Below are 17,500 nucleotides of genomic sequence, written 5' to 3' on the forward strand. Positions count from 1 at the left end.
CTTTTGGAAATGCAACTCAAACACTGACTGGGGAATATGGTTGGGGTGGGGCGGCACCGTTTTGCCTGCTACCTGCAATACTACCTCCGGCACAAGACAAACCAACCCCCCCCCCCCCCCCAAAAAAAAACAAAAACAAAAAAAACCCAGCCGCTTAAACCAGCCATCATGGTGGTGGTGGTGGTGAAACGCTACACCACACAACAGAAGCACGAATTGATTGGAAAAAAAAGAAGTTTTTTTCGATTTTTGTTTCAATCTTCTTAAAAAAAATATCGGTTTTCATTCATTTTGCTCACTTATTTCATCTGTTTTCGTTTTTCTCATTTATTTCCTCGTTTATTTCGTCTTGTCCGAATGACTAGACAGAAGCACGAATTGATTGAAAAACAAAACAAAAAAGAAGCAGCTTTTTTCGATTTTTGTTTCTTTCATTCTATCTTCGTTGTTTTTTTTTCTTAAAAAAAAAAAAAAAAAAAAAAAAAAAAAAAAATCAAATATCGGTTTTCATTCATTTTGCTCACTTATTTCATCTGTTTTCGTTTTTCTCATGTATTTCCTCGTTTATTTCGTCTTGTCCGAATGACTAGACAGAAGCACGAATTGATTGGGGAAAGAAAAAAAAGAAGAAGCTTTTTTCGATTTTTGTTTCTTTCGTTTTATCTTCTTTTTTTCCTTAAAAAAAAAGCAAATATCGGTTTTCATTCATTTTGCTCACTTATTTTTTTCTGTTTTCGTTTTTGTCATTCATTTCCTCGTTTATTTCGTCTTCTCCGAATGACTAGACTCTCAAGTTTTATTTTCCAGTCGGCAAACTTGGAAGAAAGGGTGAGAACGGGAACCCGGACACTCAAGGACACTGTATGGGCAGATAAAGCGAGTTAACCACTCTGCCTCCCTTGGTACTGAGTGAATGGATGGATACCTGGCTTCGGCAAAGAAAGGGTAAATAGAACGGCGGAACGGCGTTGCACTGGGTCCCGTCTTCCTGTGCTGAGAGCCCTGCTGGACACAGGGGATATGAATATTCATGTACAGGGCTTGGGACCTTTAACACTGACCATTTACTTTCTTCACACCGTACTGCCTTGACCGACTGTCCGCATTTGTGATGAAGAATGTCCAATGGTTGAGGTTCGGGAAGTAAAACGCTCCATCTCTCCAAGTAACAACGTCCACTCCTCTCCTTTCCGAAGAGAGAGAGAGAGAGAGAGAGAGAGAGAGAGAGAGAGAGAGAGAGAGAGAGAGAGAGAGAGTGAGTGTGTGTGTGTGTGTGTGTGTGTGTGTGTGTGTGTGTGTGTACGCGCGCACTATGGCCATGTCAGTCAGTCTCCCTTTCTCTCTCCGCCCCCTCACTCATTCTTTCCCTGTGATGCCCGGCGGTTGGTTCGTAGTGCTCATAACTGCCAAAATAATGACGAGTAAAAACCTCCGGGGTGGCATTTGACTAATTGCTCATCCAGAGGGCTATTTCCTTGATCGTCGTCCTCTCTCTCTCACCCCCCGGCACACACACACACACACACACACACACACACACACATCCACACCCCGATATAGCCATGCTCAATGACATACACTGGTGACGGTACCAGTTGGACGTGTGGCGGACAACAATGAAACTACAACCCCCCCCCCCCTGATCCACCCCCCCCCTCCTAAATTTTAAACCCCGGGAGATCAGTCACTGTTTGCCCATGCAAATATTTATTAGTTTATTTGGTTAACTTTTTATAATTTACGTCTTTCGTTATCTAATCATTCATTGGTTTACTATTGTTCTTACGTATGAGCAGAGACATGACTTTTTTTTAAAACAAAAATTCATGTGAAACACCTGTAACAGAAACGTTCGTGGTGCCATTCCAGACTCATGCCCCGGCTTCCCCTTCTCATTAGAAGAAGAAGAAGAAGAAGAAGAAGAAGCCAAAACAAAACACAACAAAACGACGCGAGACAAAAAAAAATCATAAGTGTGTTCAACTGAGGGCTTTAAGTTCATATCTCTTCAAATCCAATACACATGGCATGGCCACACATCCCATCTCGATCTTAAGGTCATTCAGTCAGTGTACGTTGATATCATTGACCTGAAGGCTCAATTCAGTCCGAATTATACCCCCGAGCAAGTCAGTGGTCGCCGCTTGTAATACAGCACGAAGAGAGTTCCGGTAGCGTTCTTTCGTTCCTTAAAAGTTAATAAACAAAATATCATATTACCCCCTGGTCAACTTTTACATGCAAACTCATGTCCATGGACAGAAATGACAACAGGGATAGCTATCAATAAAAGCAAACCCATGCACAAATACATTCTTGGGGATATGTGAAAATATCTGTGTTAATCATTTCCATGGAGTAGACGCGGGCCCGGCGTATTATTCACACATTTGGACTTTTGAATGGCTGTGACTACTGTATTATTGTACTCTCATACTATCTTGTCGCCCACAAGCCAATTTTCTTTGTATGTTGCGGACATTAAGACTGACTGATCGTAGGAGTCTCTCCCAGGAAGGGGAGCCGGGGTAGAAAAACTGCCTGGGGGTGGTGGTGTTGCAGGAACGTTTCACCGGCGGCGCGACGACTGTGACTAACTAACGGTAAAGTCAACTCCGCGCTGCTGTGTCAAGTCAGTCAGTCAGTCAGTCAGCTGAAACAAGTGGAAAGTATAAATCTACTGTTCCTTAAAAAAAAAAAAAAAAAAAAAATCGTGAGCTGCCGTCATCATCTGTCGCCTTTCGCATCACCGAAGGGCTGAGACGCAAGTGAAACCGGTTACTCACCACCACCACCCACGATCCGTAAGTCATGCGGCATTTTCTCTCATTCCACTCATTCCAGCCGTCTTGATTTGTTTGTTGACCAGGACGGATGACGTTGCTGTTTTATTCATTCATTCACTTTCGTAACTCGACCGTTAATTTCAGTCGTCTGGACAATATTTATGAACATACTGATGCATACATTTTTTTTTTCAGGGGTGTGGGGGTGTTGGGGGAAAGGTGAGGGGCGAGTCGATTTCGATATGAAGTAAAGAATGTATTCATTATTTATTAACTCACTTCAACATTTTTTTTTCTGGTGGGTAGAGGGGTGTAACTGTGTAATTCATTCATTCATTTTTATACGTCTATAATGCTGTCGTTTGAATTTGTTATTTATTTATTTATGCACTCACTGGGCTCAGTGTTTGCATTTTTTTCCTCTCTATTGCAAATCATACTTGTGTGGAGGGGAGGGGGGGGGGGAGAAGAGGTGCGCGCTCAAGGAAGTGTACTTTCCATGGCGTCAGAGCGAGTGCGTCAGCGCTCTATGTGTGCTCGTCCACATATAAACATAAATAAACTCAACTCTCTCTCTCTCTCACACACACACACACACACACACCCTTAACATCCCTTACATACATACAGGAATGCACGACCAAGAAGTGGGTACGTCTTAGCAAGAACTCGACCGCCTACCTCAACTTGGAAAACTACATCGTTGCTTGCTTCCACGTCGACAGGAAACACTGCCGAATCCTGGTTTCTCCACGAAGACGGATGTCAGCAGAACACTCATTATTGCCCACTCTTGTTTTATCACAGTATCTATTTCCTGACTTCTGTCTGAAGGAACAGTCACTACTACGGACGGTATCCGCATGGTATGGCTACTGCCCATGCCACTGCGCATCGACATGAATTTGCATCCTGTCTATGATACTAAACTATATATATATATATATATATATATATATATATATATATTGTCACGTGAAACTCTTTACCGATCAACACTGGTCTATATTCAGCTAGACATATATATTTGGTCATATGAGGCACCCTCCTTGAAATATAGTTTAACGACATATTGGGAGGGGGGGGGGGGGGCGGGGAATCTCGTTAGGTTTTGTTCAAGGCCTAGGGTGGGTTGCACGAGCGAACTTTTAGCAGTGCTAAGTCTGGTTATCGTTCAGAATATTCCGAACTCCATGTTAATTCCACATACTTCGGAACATTCTCAACACTGAGCACTGCAAAGATCGCCTCATGCAACCTGGCCCTGGTGTCTTTGGAGGAACCCTCTCGGTTTACAGTATTTCATTTGGAACATGTCCCAATACAACACAGATATCGATGAACAGGACAACAAGAAAATCTTATATAAAAATATAAAAAAAAGGAACCCCCTCAAAGGATAAAAATACATAGGGCAGGCAGGTATCAGTCAGTACAAGTCATGCGCGCCACATAAAATCCGTACCACCGCATTACTATACCTGTACTGGCCAATCCGTCACTTTGCTTATCACCTGGAGTGACAGCCCAGGTCTTGGGCTGGTCAAAAGGTGAAAGCTGTCGTCAATCATGCCGTCTCTTGGCCCAGCCGACCGTGAGGGCCATCTCACCACGGCTGAATGACGTTTAAAAACATGGTAAATCTCTCTCTCTCTCTCTCTCTCGCCCCCCCCCTCTCTCTCTCCTGTCAAAATTAAAAATTCAATAGCTCGCTGTTGTCTTTTGTCTCTTCAAACCTGAACAAAATGGCGAAAACATCCGTTTAAAAAATCATTACCATGCCGTTACGAGTTTGACATTAATTTTTAATATTTCAAAGAGTAAAAGTACTTTTTCAATGAACGCTACCAATGCTTAAAATGCATTTTCCTTTTTTTTTTTTCTCCCTCACCCTCCCGGGGACCCCCACCCCCCCCCCCTTTTTTATTTTTATTTTTTTTTTTAAGACGATTTACCTAACAATAATGGATTCGCAGCCACGGTACAGTACTGCATGGTACCAGATCGTAAACGTACCTACTGTGTCGTACTGTGTACCACCAGACGATACTGTAACCGTTTTCTCTCTTTCTTTCTCCGGACAAAAAAGTCGGCTCAAGCCTTCTGTGTCTGTGTGATCTGAAGAAGAATAATAAGGAAGCTCACAAACCAACCCCCCGTCCTTGTCCGCTTTTAACTTCGTCAGCGCACGACCTGTACCAATTTGAGTGACACTTTGACACTAACGATCCCTCCTACACCCCTCCCCACCCTTTACCCCGGATCCTCCCCCCCCCCTCCCCTCCCACACGCACACATAACTTGACTGGCAGGAGGGTTGAGTTCAGCACGAGTCTGAACCAAGCCGATGTGGAGAGCGGGGGGGGGGGGGGGGGGGGGGGGGGGGGGGAATGATGGTGTTCCAATTTAGTTGTTATATGTATATACTGCGAATCTAATCATGAAGTTTTTTGACCATGCCAGATATCCCATCTCGCCCCCGTCTACATCTTCCAGTCCCCACCAACTGTCACTGCGAAATGTCACACACACACCGAGGAGCTAACTAAAACGTCAGCTATGCGCTGTCACCGTTTTTATAAACAATTCTCCAACCCAGTACATCGTTTCTGTTTAGGTGTCCCTGTTGGCTGTTTAGTTCGACAACTCAACTCTTATTCAGTGTCATCGTTTCAACTGTTCGCTCCATTCTGTTCAGGGTCAGGCTGTAAGCGAGCGGGAATTTCTATCTCCAGTATGGATCTCAACCAATTAACCACTAATTTAGTCGATCTATAAATCTACCGATCGTTTTGTTTAGAGCAAAGCTGACGTTATGATGATGGTGTGGGGAGTGGTGTGTGTGTGTGTGGGGGGGGGGGGGGGGAATCCCGTTTCTTTTTCTTTTTTGTGTGTGGTTTCATTTGTGGATGCAACCACGAAAATTTTTACCTCCTGCGATTTCAGTGACTTCTTTAGTGTATAAACCGATTAAAAAAAAATTTAAAAGGTTTTTTTTACGTTTTCGCACGGCTTTCCTTCTATTTTTCGGATGTTGTGAACGCGTTTAATAAAAAACGAAGTCAAAAGAATGCGTGTGCCCCGCACGCCTGATAACATCGGATCAATCCCATTTCTAAAAAAAAAAAAATAAAGCAGAGGGCAGCTGTCTGCTGGGAATTCTCCTGTGACGAATCCGAAGAAACCAAACAACACAGGGAAAACTACCCTCCTCTTGGCGTTGTCATAGGGTTTAAACTATCCTATTGGTATATCTGAAAGGCAATACGAGACTTCATCGTACAGAATAACGCGGGCTGCCGTGAAGCTACTGACTGGTCACCAGCATTGCAAGACACGAACTGACGCCCCAGCAGTTTAGTTGGCTCGCTCGCTAATCGTAAGCTTCAGGTGGTGCCCTCTCATGGGATAGAACTATCATGGCCGTGACCTATCTGTCAAGACAGCGGTCCCTAATGTGTCACGCCAGCACCACTATTGACATCAGTCATCATCTTTCACCGCCAGGCTTCTGTCTGTCTGTCTGGCGGGCACCACGCTAGACTGGATGCACCAGTGAGTAGTACGTGGATGTTAACGTCGTCCGACTATCACCAACACGTTTCACTTCATGTCAGCCTATCAGCCACAGCAAGCAAGGAAAAGTTTCCCATCGGATTCCGATTCAAGATGCTACTTTTTCTGTTTTTTGTTTGTTTTGTTTTGTTTTGTTTTTGTGTGTGTTTTTTTGGTTTGTTTGTGCGTGCGTTCCTTTCCTTTCTTTTCATTTTCTTTTAATTCTTCTTGTTTTTTTTTTTATATTTGGAGGCGGCTGGTATGCTGAACAGTTGTTTTAAGTTCGTTCTAAACCTCGATATCTCCTCGGTCATGGACTTATTCCAAACCCAGCACCTGTTTGTGTCAATCGACAAATCTAGGAGTCTGGTGAACGACTCTTTTGTGCGGCGCACCAATGAATCTTTTCAGAGTTATGGGAAGAGGAGGAGGAGGTCGCCTGTTTGCATTGTACCACATACTGGAAGCAAGAGATGCACTTCTTTCGCAAACAACTTTTAGTCTCTATCCTCAAGGCGTTTATCGTCCACAGAAGGCCACTGACGTTCTCACTCCCCAATGCTTTTACCGTCTGCTGTAGCACTGAAATATTTTCATCGCAAGTAACCTTTGTGCACAATTACACTGGAATACAAGATTACTGCTCAAATCGCCATGGACATAATCCATTTCCCTGTTCAGTTACCAACCATCAATGTGCACTGTGGGTCACGGCTAACATCACCTGTCACCATTCCTCGTTTGATAGCTTTGTTCAGTTATCACCACGGCCACTACTACCAGTATCTTCTTCTTGGTTTAAACAAATCTTTATTTGGAAAAAAAAATCCCGAAAAAACGCATAAAACACGTACACATAAACAGCAAAGCAATAACAAGCTAACAGTTTATGTCGTGCTCAAGTACTTCTTCTTCTTCTGCTCCTACCACTGCCAGCACCGTAAGTGGGTTAGTGATGTACACTGCTGTCATATCCGTACAGGAAAAAGCAAAGTGCTTGAGAACTGATGGTAACGTACCCCCCAAGCCCCCACCCCACCCCACCCCGCCCATACCTCCCTCCAGAAATACAGAGGCTGCCATCGCAGTCAGCGTGGCGAAGCCCTCAGCCTGACAGACAGATCGAGCGATTCCACCCATCCAGACAGTACTGAGTCTCCCCATCATCATCATCACCATCATCATCACCAATACAACCCGTCGTCACCGTCACAGCGATCAGTGGTGATGGAGGTAACGGCGTCTGGCCATTGACTGGCCTCTCCTAATCATGCAACCAGGCAAGTCTCTATCGACTGGGTAACCCCCCCCCCCCCTCTCCTCCCCCCCCCACCCCCAGTACCCAATCCCTACCCCCACTTCCACACCCCTTCCCCCCCTGCCTGCAGCAGCCTGGCTGCTCCTGTTGGAAACAACAACAGGACCACATCCCCGTCATCGTGTCATCTTTCTTTCTTTCTTTTCCTTTTTTTCTCCCATCCTCGGATCCGCCGTCGTCTTTGTTCGAAGAACAAACAACACGATCAGCCAACTGTCAAAGACATAATAACTGTAATGCTCGTGGTACATCCATGGGAAAGAGAAAACTACAAGGCCAACTTCCATTGCTTCCCTAATGGAAGCGTCATGATCAAAAACAGCGGACTGTCCAATTTCAAACATGTCTTTTCTATTACCGTGTTTGTGATATGTGTTGCCATCTTGAGTGAAATCATATCATTGTTTGCGGCGCACGATATGCGGTAGTTCCACACTACACTGTCCACTGGCTCACCAATTCCCATTTATTTTCAGAATGTCATGGTGCTCAGATTAACCTCCAGACAACTTCATCTCACTCCAGTTTTTGCTGTCTGCATGGAGTGATGTCTCTGAGGTCATCATCACCGCAGAGCTGTATACACAACACAGTGTGTCTGTACTACACAAACATCGTCGTCTATTTCGATCCGGTTAGTGATATCAACTGAGCAATGTCTGTATCTATACCATGCAACCGCCACCTCTTCCTCACTGACTGAGTGAAGCTTGTACTTCAAGCAGAGCTGAGGTTAACGACCTGCGAGCTCGCGAACTACAGGTCAAGTTGTTGAAGGCTTGGGTCTTGGTCACAGAGATATATGTTTACACTATAATATTATATGTCTATGGTCTTGGTTTGGTGAAGGCTGCTTTGTTCGAAGGGTTGAGTCCTGGATGTCTGTCCGGGTGATAGGTCCGTCTGGCGTTCCGTAGGGGGACTCCTTGCTGGCTTCTCAGTTCTACAAAACTACCATTTGTTATTTAAGTCAGTGATATACAGCAAGTGACTAGTGATAACAGCGAGTTTTTCAGCACACTCACCATGATTTATTATTATCAGATCGCTGACGAAGTGTGACGCCCATCCGCCACGAACTACGGGTCTTTAAATTCTCTCTTAACTGGCGATACATTAAAAAAACAACAACAACAAAAACACACAAAAACAACAACCCAACAACACTACAGCTCGACGCCGTTGAAATGGTCCGTTCTGTTTCGAAGGTCCAACAGTCACCATGTGTGACAGAACGGAGTCCACTTGTCCAATTAAGTTGTTATTACACATAAAAACGCACCGGGCGTGGACTAATGTGGAGGGAGCGAACAAATACCATAGTGTAAAAAGGGTGAGGGGGGGGGGGGGGGGGGGTGTACACGAGTTTAGGCAACTCTTTCAAGGTTGTCGTTAATTAGCACATTTCTTTTCGAAATTGCTCTGTTGGACATCATCATCAACAACAACAACGAGGGAACAAAGAGAGCATCAAACGTCCAAATGATTATAAAAGCTGGGTTTTGGCCAGTATTCATTGAAACTAAACCCCTTTCAATAAGAGGTTGTGCCCAATTTCAGAGAGACAATGGTCCATGGTGGAGGGATGGAGGAGAGGGAGAGAAGGGTGAAGATAGAGTCAAAGAAAGAGAGAGAGAGAGAGAGAAAGAGGGGGGTGGGGTGCAGACAGAGAGGCAGGCGACATTTCCACGACGTATGTCATGCGAAGCTATGGGAGTACAATAGCCGGAACACGACTACTTCACATGGAGATGTAGCCGAGCACACACACACACACACACACACACACACACACACACACACACACACACACACTACCGGACTCCTACCACCACTGCTTACCAGCAAACAAGTAAGTGGCTTGCCACTCTACATGGGAACTGGAACGAACAGCGACACAAGAGACAGACAAATTAGACAGAGAGAGAGAGAGAGAGAGAGAGAGAGAGAGCTAGCTGGCTGCGTGGGGCAGAGAGAGAAGTGTGTCAACGTGCTCCTGTTTCTTGTCGTCGCCGTCGTGGCGGACACGTCACACGGGTCAAGTGCAACAGACTGGCGCTTCCAGCAGTGGTGACCACCCACCCGTATGGATCATCAGTTCCGCACGCGCATCTCTACCCCCACACCCCCCACCCCCTGTCCTCCTCCCATTCCCCCATCCCCACCTCCCCCTCCCTATGTGACGAGGAACCAGCTCCCTCCCTCCCTCCCATCTCCGCCACAGCAAGCAGTAGCAGCAGCATCGTGTCCATTGATTTCTGTCCCCCATCCCCTCCTCCCCCGCCCCCCATGTGACTCTCCCCACCCCCTTCACCCCACCCATCCCCCTATTTCTGTGTCTAGTGTCTTGTGATCGTGGCTACTCTTCCCTAGCCTTTCCCTCGGTGCCGGCCTGGTTTTTGGGACACACATTTTTCTCTCTCCATGTCTCCCTCTCTCTCTCTTCTCTCACGTCTCCAGGGGAAAGCGGTCAATACCCTGACGTCTGATTCCTCCAGGCATCGCTCCTCCTCCACCACCTCCTCCTCTCCTCGCTCCTCTCTCTCTCACTCTCCTGCCACCAGCACTCTAAATTGTTGACATCAACATAGCCATCACACTTCCTACTTATTTTTTCCTTCTCTTTTCCCCTCTTATACCACCGTCACTTTCTCTTGACACTGTGCAGTCGTGCTGGAAGTGGTAGTAGTGGTAGCGGCAGCGGTGGTGGTGGTGGTGGTGGTGGTCGTCTCGCCTAGCTTGTCGCCGGCGACTCCACGAAAACAGGATGTATTAGGTGTGTAGGGGGGCAGTCGTGTTGTGTTGTAGTGTGCGCTATGTGAATGAAGAGACGTTCAGAGACAAGGTGAGTGAGCTGCTCTTTTTTTTTTTTTTTTTCCCCCTTTCTCTCTCTCTCTCTCTCTCCTTAAATTTCTTTGTCGTGTCTGGCTGAAATTTCGTGTCTGGGAGGAGGGGAGAAGTCAATATAGACACCTACTCTCTCCTCCCATCTCTCTCTCTCTCTCTCCCTGTGTCTGTTTCACCGGGTCGCGCCACAGCTCTTGCTCTTTCTGCCCCTCTCTCTATACCGCTGCCTCAGTGCCTTGCGTTTCGGTTTTCACTGTGCATCAACAGCAGCTAACCTCTTCCAATGCTACCCCCCTCGCCCCCCCCCCCCCTTCCCAACATCTTATCTTTGTGAGCCGTGAAGGAAAAGGAGGATGCCGTGCAGATAGAGGAGGTTGGGGGGAGGGGGATCAGAGATGTAGGGAGAAGGGGGAGCAAGTTTATCCTGTGGTTTCCTGTAGCGGACGGTGTTTTCGAGCGAGGCAACACACACACCACCAGCTAGCTTTGCTCGCTACAGTTCCCCGTCGTCAGCTGTTGCGCCATCCCTTTCCACCCCTCTCTTCCAACCACTTCTCTGTATAACTGCCTTTCACCTCCGCCAACAACAATAACAACAACTGCGACACACAAACCTACTTCTACAGCCATACTTGTACCCTTCACCGTTTAAAATACAAATAATTTTAAGTTCTTAAAACTATTTCCTCTCCCCGCTCATCATAAAAGAATCTGACGGTTTCTCCTTCAGCGTGGTTATGGAGCAGTTTTTATTTGGTCAGGAAATGACTGACATTCAAGTCATCACGAACACGACGTACCAACAACCCAACCCTCCATTTCCTGTGAACGCCAGAAGAGAATGTGGACGGTATTTTGGAGTGTGGGAACACCGAGCGGCAGTTCAGCTAGCTAGCTAGTGGTGGACGGTGTGGTGTGGTGTGGTGTGGTGGTGATTGATAACTGAAGTCAACACCCTCAACTCTATACCCGAGTACTAGTCAACAGCAGACGGGAAAAAAAAAAAAATTAAAACGTGTACATACGCCACATACACTAACAAAGTAATGGTAAATTTGTTTAATGAACCCCGGGCCCTCATCCATTTGTCTTCATTCTGCCGGCAATGTTCCCTTCTTCTCCAAGCTATCACTGTCCCCACTTTTAAATGGCTTGGACTTTTCTTTTTATTTTATTTTATTTTTTTAAATTTTTGTACAACTACCAATTCTGCAAATACTACCTCAATTCTCACTGTTGCCTTCCTCAAATGAAAAAAAAGGGCACTGACGCTGGTTGGCGCTCAATGAATTCACAGTCTTACTTTATTTAATCTTAACCACACTCCCCTGTATTTTTTTTCCCCTTGGGAGGGCGAATGTTGTGTCACAATGAAACACTATGCACGGCAAAATACACAGAAATCGTATTGGAACTCGGGTCTACCGAATACTGTCAGACATGTTCTACAGGTCTTCTTACGGTTTTTTTTTTTTTTTTTTTTTGGGGGGGGGGGGGGGGGGGGGGGGTTGCCGGTTTTTTTGTTTGTTTTTGGTTTGCTTGTTTTATAGTCCACACCCTCACCCACACCCCAATCTTTTTTTCTTTTTTTTTTTTAACAAAAAAAAAAGAAAAAGTAGACGAAAAGTAAGAGCTAGGACACAAGTGGACAAGTGTGTGGGCACAATGTAATAAGGGTTGGTGGTACAGAGGAAATGACGGCGTGGCAGAACGAGACAGACAGACTGAAAAACGGACACACTGACAGGGTCGCCAGTTACTTGCAGTTGAGAGGTGTTCGACGCTGTGCTGCTGCTACGTGTGTGTGTGTGTGTGTGTGCAACAAGTGGCTGTGAGCTCGCCCTGTGCGTCCTTTACTTTGTGTGTGTGCGTGTGTGTGTGTGTGCGCGCGCGCGCACTGTATGTGTCTGTATGTCTGTCTGTGGGGCTGTCTTTCATGACTCATTCCGCTTACCCCCCCCCCCCCCCCCCCCCCCCTCACTCTCCACTCGGCGCCTCGCCCCACACCCCCTCCTCATCTCACTCAGTGCCAACACCCACACGTTTCGCCGTTCTCACTGCCAGAATATCGTGTACTGTGCTTCCCTTCGTTCGCATTTGAGCGGGGAGAGAGAGAGAGAGAGAGAGAGAAATGGGCCGGGGGTGGGAGGCCAGGGGTGGGGGGTGGGGGGGTGGGGGGGGTGCAGGTTAGGAAGGCAAGAGGGAGAGAGAGAGACAGAGATGTTTTCTTTTTTTCTTTACAAATTCTGGTTTCGAGCTTTATGCTTTGACGTACACTAGAAGAGGAGCAAATAAACAACCCACATCTCGTAATCGCTCTGACGAAACACTGTCTGCAAAAACCGAGACTGAACACACACACACACACACACACACAGAAACAATTTTTTTTTTTTTTTTAAAGGGGGAAATGCCAAACACACGTATGTCGCAGGTCACTCGGTGCCTCAAATGATCTGTTATGCGTCTATTTTCATTTCCAATACGTACGCGTATCTATCAGTCTTTCTTCCTCTTCTTCTTCTTCTTCTTCTACGCATTCGCTAGGATTCTCATTGCGCAGTAGCCAGCCCTCAATGCACCTCGCACAACGCACAGTAAGCTCTCTCTATCTGTGCTGCCGGTACGGTGAGATAATTGCAGAACCGATTTACCTTTTGTCTGGAAGGAGGAGAGAGTAGAAAGAAAAGCAGAAGGGGTGTTGGTGGGGGGTGGGCAGCAACTTCCGGCGTCTTGTTCTTACGTAATTGTTATGACTGGTGTATATAATGTATACATACAACAAAATTAACTGGAAAAAAAAAATCATGTCCATTAAAGTACTGCCGGAGATATGACAACGGACATAAGGCATCGATATTCATTCACTTATTTGGTCTTTTATTTCCTGTTAGCATGTCTCGGACAAAAGGCAATTATAATTCATTCACTTATTCAGTCTTTTATTTTCTATTACCATGTCTAACATTTTAAATGAAGTTTGTGTGCTCTGTTTCTGCTTCAGTCTTTGCATTCTGAATGCAATTTTTTTTCTTCTCTTAATTCTGTCATTTACAGTCAATGAGTTTTGCACATGTATGAAAAACACTTTGACCTCTACTGATTTGGGGAAAAAGGGCTGAATAAGCGTTCATGCTGCTTCGTCTTCTCATCCTCATCATTACTGTTATTATCATAATAATAATAATAATTATTATTATTACTGTTTTCATTTCTCTATACTTCTCATTCACCAGTATGCAAGCGAACAGAAAGCGTGGATCAGCGATGGCTTGAAGTTGTGTCCCTTTGTCTGACACCCAAAAAGCAAGTGGGAATCCTTTCGCAGTACAACAGTTTTCAAAATCTTGTCAAAAAACAGAGCGGATGCTGCTGGTAAAAAAAGTGAATAGTTTATTTCAAAAATGGTTGCGAAAACGTGGGACTTTTTGGGGGTGGGGTGGGGTGGGGTTTCCTGTTGGCTTTGATTTCCAAGTCAGCTGTAAGGACTCGCTGAGATGTGTGAACACTCAAGTATGCAGGTCAACGGCCGGACTGAAACGCTAAAAGACACCGTTTTTCTTTGGCCGCACTTTGGGAAAGGAGGGTTGGGGGTGGTGAGCCGAGCGCAAGCCTTTCGGCTCGACCAGGCGCTCGGTGCGTAACTCTTTTTTTCAAATGACAGAACCCGACGAAGCTCGGCATGAAACATTCTTCTTCAGTTCAAGTGAACTCTCAACACTCATGTTAAGAGGAAAGCCGAGTTCAACTTCAAGCGACAGATTCCGTACAACTACCTCTTCCAATTCTCCCTTCTCCCCCACCTACACACACACACACACACACACACACACAGAGGTATGATCTTCTCTTCATGTGCTGTCCCTCCATCCCCCCCCCACCTTCCACTCATTTCCCCAAGCCCCAATATTGATAGACATCAACTTTAAATATCTTACTTCCACTGACTTCTGAGGGACTGAAACTAACGTTTATTATTTTCGAAAGATATGAATACGTACCATACGATTTTAACTTCTCTTTTTCTTCTTGGCTGAGAGATGATATATTAATAATTATTCTATTCAACCTGAACTCCTTAAGCATTTAATATGAGCTAAACAGTAATTCAGAGCAGCTAATAAAGTAAATAAAAAATGAAGCTGTTTTATATATACATATATACTGTTTCAGAGCCTTAGGATGATTAGTGCAAACAGCTGAAAATCGTGTCTCATTTATTCTTTCACTTTCTTGTGCAGACCATTTTGACACAGATGCACTTTTTTCCCCCCGACACATCAGTCACAACAATTCCCAAAGTTTAACCATCCATAAACACGGCACTGAAAAAAGCTTTTGAAAAGAAGAGGAACAAAATTGAAAAAGTCGTCACGCCAGCAGTTTGATTTTTCCGTTATGGCACCCCCCGCCCTCCCCCCAAACATACACACACGGGTACACCTTCCACTAACACTGGTATCCACTGAATGGAAGGTTTTTACAGTTCTGTCCTTATTTAGTCACAAACACACTTCCTTTTTCTACAGACACAGACAAGTCACAGGCAGACACGCACGCAAGCACGTCCACGTCCACACCTGCACCCACTCTCTCTCTCTCTCTCTCCTTCTGTAACCCCCCACCCCCTCTCTCTCTCTATCAGAACAACGCACGCCTGGCAACAATCTCCACAACCCCTGGTGTTATCACAGAGGCTGTGTAATTAACAGTACACCAGTCAAAATGAGAACAGGCCCTCAGCCACAGACACTAACAACTATGTTCAGAGTCTTTGCCCTCAAGAGAAGGAAGACCATGCAGGCGCTGTCTTGATAAATAATAAGCCCTGTGCTGTGTCTTCCACCTGATAGCGATCTTCGATCAGCTGAGGGTACTTTTACCTACTCTCCAGCTGGGGAACTACTGGCACGCTGAGTGATCGATCAGTCGTGGTGATAACCACCTTCTTCCATGCTGACATTAAAAGCACGGGTCGAGGGCTGTCTGCGTGTTCCATCATCCACAGGTTCTCTGTTCAATGCTGACTTATCACCGAGACTTACTGCCAGATCTGCACGCTCGACTGCAAGCGTTTAGCGGTATGCCTACCTCCCCCATGTTTGACAGATTACTCTCTCTCTCTCTCTCTCTCTCTGTGTGTGTGTGTGTGTGTGTGTGTGTGTGTGTGTGTGTGTGTGCATTTATCTGTCTTTCTGTTTCTCCCTGCCCCCTTCTTATCTCTCTCTCTCCCGTTCTCCCCTCTTCAGCGTTCAAACCTTGGTTCTGACGCTTGCTTCCATACTTCTGGGTTGTTGTTTTTTTCCTGAAGGATGAGTATGAGTTTCGATTTCTACACACACACACACACACACACACACACACACACACACACACACTCACCTTGTACTCCTACTACATTAACGTACGGGCTTTTTCTCAATTAAACAGCAAACACGCAGCAAAAGAACAAATACACTGATCATTCAAGAAACAAACAAAACCAAAAAGGAGTGAGGGCGGTCGTAGTGGGAAAGAAAGAAGGTGGGGTCTCCGGAGAGACCAACTCAAAACAATAACTGCCTATGGGTTTGTCACAAAAAAAGGGGGGGGGGGGGGGAAGATAAAATGATGATGATAATCATTATCATCGTCATCATCATATATCAACGTTAACGCCTCTGCTAACCTCCCACCAAAAAAGCCTGTATTACTAGTACGCTTGTATGACTTTGCTTCCGCCCCCCACGCCCCATCTCTCCTCCACTCTCTCTCACTCTCTCTCTCTCTCTCTCTCTCCGCCCATCCCCTTTCACTCGCTTCCCACAAACACCACCATCATCAGAGAACACACTCAAGCAGTGTGTGGCACACATACCAAGCAGCAGCAGCAGTTGTGTGTACCAAGCTCACAGACATGTAGTGTTTAGTGTGCTGAACACAATCACACACGAGCAGCAGCTGCAGCCCACTGAAAATAACGCCCTTCCTCCACCCCCAACCCCTCCTTCCCCGACCCCCCCACGCGAACTAAAAATAGTTGCCAGTAAAGTGTCACTGACACAGCCCACTCCCCCCCCCCCCCCCCCACCCCTCTCCGTCCCCCTACACATCTCCTCTCTTACTATTACCCCCCCCCCCCCCTGCTATACAGCACACAGCCACGTTGGCACCAATAACTTCCCTTCCCTTGGTATATTTAGTAATGGAGGAAACAGAGAGACAGGTCTTTGGACTAAATAACAGAATAAAATAAAATAAAATAAAATAAAAGGCAACCACTGGAACTTGTGATTTATGTTTCTTTCCTTCTCTTTTCTTGTGCTCCCCCCCACCCCCTCCTCTTTTGTTCTTTTTGTTTAATTCACCCCTCTCCCACCCAACCCCCACCACTTTTACCTTCCTTCCCACCTATTCCATCCTCTCCTCTACTTTTCAATACGACAACGGGCATCTTGTGTGCGTGCATGGTGTTTTCTGTCGTGAATATGCTGCAAACACACACACACACACACGCACGCACACTCACACACACACACAGAAGCAGAAATGACGCGAGGTGTGGAATGCACATTAAACAGTATGCTGGAACGAAACTTAGTTACGAGCAAGCACCATGCCAATGGGGGCAATGGCGGTGGTCATTTTCTCAAGCCGAAATACTTTTCCCCCTGTGTGTGTGTGTGTGTGTTGTGTAATTTAGTGGAGTTTAATGACCTATCGGCTATGTCCTTCAACAAGGTCAATGAGGGGAATGTGTTGTCTTGTGTTGTGTACTATCTATACTATGCTTCCCGATCAACAAGGTCAATGAGGGGAATGTGTTGTCTTGTGTTGTGTACTATCTATACTATGCTTCCCGATCAACAAGGTCAATGAGGGGAATGTGTTGTCTTGTGTTGTGTACTATTTATGCTATGCTTCCCGTCTCGCACGATGCGATTTACGACTTGCATCATCATCCATTCTACACTGCAACTCCATTTTTGCTATCGTGTTTATTACTGTCATTATC

The 17,500-nt window shown here is 45.8% G+C and overlaps 1 protein-coding gene and 1 long non-coding RNA gene across 4 annotated transcripts in view; one reads left to right on the forward strand and one right to left on the reverse strand.

Moving 5' to 3' along the window:
* LOC143279847 (E3 ubiquitin-protein ligase MIB1-like) overlaps positions 1-17,500 on the reverse strand; it is a 150,452-nt gene that overhangs the window by 47,172 nt on the left and 85,780 nt on the right. The window lies entirely within an intron of this gene.
* The window catches only part of LOC143279850 (uncharacterized), a 20,385-nt gene continuing 12,944 nt past the window's right edge, over positions 10,060-17,500 (forward strand). Inside the window, exon 1 of the long non-coding RNA XR_013054963.1 lies at positions 10,060-10,504. This is a non-coding gene — a long non-coding RNA (uncharacterized LOC143279850). The remainder of the gene's footprint in view (positions 10,505-17,500) is intronic.

Source organism: Babylonia areolata, chromosome 3 (genome assembly GCF_041734735.1).
Source record: "Babylonia areolata isolate BAREFJ2019XMU chromosome 3, ASM4173473v1, whole genome shotgun sequence".
Taxonomy (NCBI): domain Eukaryota; kingdom Metazoa; phylum Mollusca; class Gastropoda; order Neogastropoda; family Buccinidae; genus Babylonia; species Babylonia areolata.